This window comes from Alnus glutinosa, chromosome 5 (genome assembly GCF_958979055.1).
Source record: "Alnus glutinosa chromosome 5, dhAlnGlut1.1, whole genome shotgun sequence".
NCBI lineage: Eukaryota > Viridiplantae > Streptophyta > Magnoliopsida > Fagales > Betulaceae > Alnus > Alnus glutinosa.
The window spans coordinates 21,180,579-21,183,251 of record NC_084890.1 but is presented as its reverse complement, the minus strand read 5'-3'; the positions used below and the strand labels follow the sequence as shown (position 1 = coordinate 21,183,251).

Genomic DNA, 2,673 nt, shown 5'->3' with positions numbered 1-2,673 from the left:
TTAATATAGAAACCTTAATTTTTGTTTCAAGGGATTATTATTATTTTAAAAAAAGAGTTTAAAGAAGATTAGAGTAGGAGTTGTTTACATTTGGAAAATTTCATCAGAACTCCCTAAATTTTTGCGTGATTTCAATTTACTCTTTAGATTTTTAAACTCCCATTTTAAACCCTTGGTGCGTTTGAGTGTTCGATTATTAAAATCAAAATTCAATTCTTATTTGGTCCGCAAATTTTAAAGTTTGACTTTGTGAGATAAAATTAGAAAAAATTGAATAAAATATGAATTATTTAGATAAAGTTCAATAAAATATGATTTGTTTTTGAAAAAGTTGAATAAAATATGATTTGTTTTTGAAAAAAGCAAACACTGTAGCAATTAGATAACATTTTCTACTTGCGTCCAAACGCACCCAAATTTTCACGTTTTTCATTTCACTCCTCCCGTTCAAAACTAATTAATTAATTCGCTCACATTAATGTACGTGGTTATTGCCCTATAAGCAATTTTGTCACGTCAGATGTCACATGTTAAAAAATTAACTTTTTATTATGTGCCTAACTCATTAAATTAACGAAAAGCTCTATTCTACCATTTCATTTGAAATTTAATAAACAAAAAATACAATAAAATCCAAGGTTAAGACAATTATGTGCCCGACTCATGAAATTAGCGAAAAGGTTAAGGCAATTATGTGCCCGACTCAATAAATTAACGAAAAGATCTACTCTGTCATTTCAGTTGGAAATTTAATAAAAAAAAGTTCCAATAAAATCCAAGGTTAATTAAGGAGCTCGTCTAAGGTTATATAATGCCTTTTATCTCATCCTCAACATAGACAAGCAGTTTATACGAGTAAAAAGTAATGGTTAAAAATTCTAAAGTTGTTTGCTTCTTCACAAATAGCCTTATTATCTTTCTTCTTATGAATGCGGGTAGGTGATTTTATATATATGTCTATTGTAGTTTGAGTTTCAGATCTATAATGACAAATTTGATCATATTAATGTTGTTATTTATTTGTTAAGCATATATATATATATATATAGCAAATCGATTAAGATATTTACTTGTAAGTTTATTATGTATCGAATAGGCATTAATGTTAGAATAGACGAAAAATATATTATTCGTATATTGTAATATTCTCTATTTACGTGTTAATTGTAATCAAATACCATACTTTGTATTTATTCTAAACTCTATAAATAAAGGCCTTTAAAGGTATTGTAGACAAATAAGTCAATGAGAACAATGTAGTCTTTAGGATTAATTCTAGTGGTGGACGAAGGTGTTTAACACTGAACCACTCGTAATTCTTTGTGAACTTTTCTCTGATATCTTGTTTTTGCATTTATATATAGCAACCGGGGACGGATATTGTTGGTTTTTAAGCCAAAGTTATCATGGGAGATGCCGATCCACAAAAAATTGTCAATTGCTCTGCATGGAGGAAGATGTGAAGGCAATAAAAGGAGAATGTCGTGGCTTTTGGCATTCAAAATGCTACTGCTACAAAGAATGTATCTGATCGAGTGCAACCAATATTCAGAAAACATATTAATTAATTAATTTTGTAATTTTTTTTTTTAGAAAATATTATTGCAACTCTACACTACAAGAATGTGTCTCATTAGTGGCGAGTTGAAAGTGGCTGGTAATAGTTCATTATTAGCGGCCACATGTCGCCGCTATTCACCAAACATTAGCGGCGAGCCCAACATGTTGCCGATAATAGTCATTTGCGTCCGACTATTACCAACGAGCGCATTAGCGACCACATATTGCCGCTATTGAGCTTATTTTTTGTACTGTACGTACGTGTATGTTTTGGGATGATTGTTGGTTGTTAATTTCGTTTCTTTATAGATATATTAATGTTCCTTGCTAACTTGATGATTCTTGCCCTTTCTTCTATATGTAGGATATATGTGCCCGACTCATCAAATTAATGAAAAGCTCTATTTTATCATTTCAGTTTGAAATTTAATAAACAAAAAATACAATAAACTCCAAGCTAGCTCTATTCTACTATAACATTATATGAGTAATGTTATACTTCACCCCATTAAATAATCGTAATTTTATTATAAGTGACTTGCAAAACAATTTGACAGCCTAAGTGGGTTTGGTAGCTAGCTAGTAGTACTTCAAGTATTTTCTTATTTAATTATGATGGACATAATTCTTATATATATATATATATATATATATATATATATATATATATATATTATCATGGCTGCATAAGAGAGGAAACTTATTATGGCTAAAACTTCAAGGAAAGTAATGGTTAAAAATTCTAAAGTTGTTTGCTTCTTCACAATCCTTATTATAATTATATTTCTTCTTTTGAATGTGGGTACGTAGGTGATTTTACACTTTTGTTACTCTTAATAACTATACAAAGAGATATATATATATATACACTATAGGCATGATCTAATGTATATTGATCTCTTTCTTGTTCTCTATGATTTGTTTATATATATAGCAATCGGGGAATTAGCATATTGTTGGTTTTTAAGCCAATGTTGGCATGGGAGATGTAAATCCACTAAAAAGTGTCAACAATGCTGTATGGAGGAGGATTGGAAGGCAACATATGGAGCATGTCGTGGGATTTGGCATTCAAAATGCTGCTGCTACAAAAAATGTATCTGATATATCGAG

General features: G+C 29.8%; 1 long non-coding RNA gene across 1 annotated transcript; it reads left to right on the top strand.

Annotated features, from left to right (window-relative positions):
• The first annotated feature begins 547 nt into the window (after positions 1-547).
• Positions 548-1,891, top strand: LOC133869739 (uncharacterized). Its single transcript, XR_009900509.1, has 2 exons — positions 548-935; positions 1,365-1,891. It is a non-coding gene; the product is annotated as an uncharacterized LOC133869739 (long non-coding RNA).
• Positions 1,892-2,673: the final 782 nt, after the last annotated feature.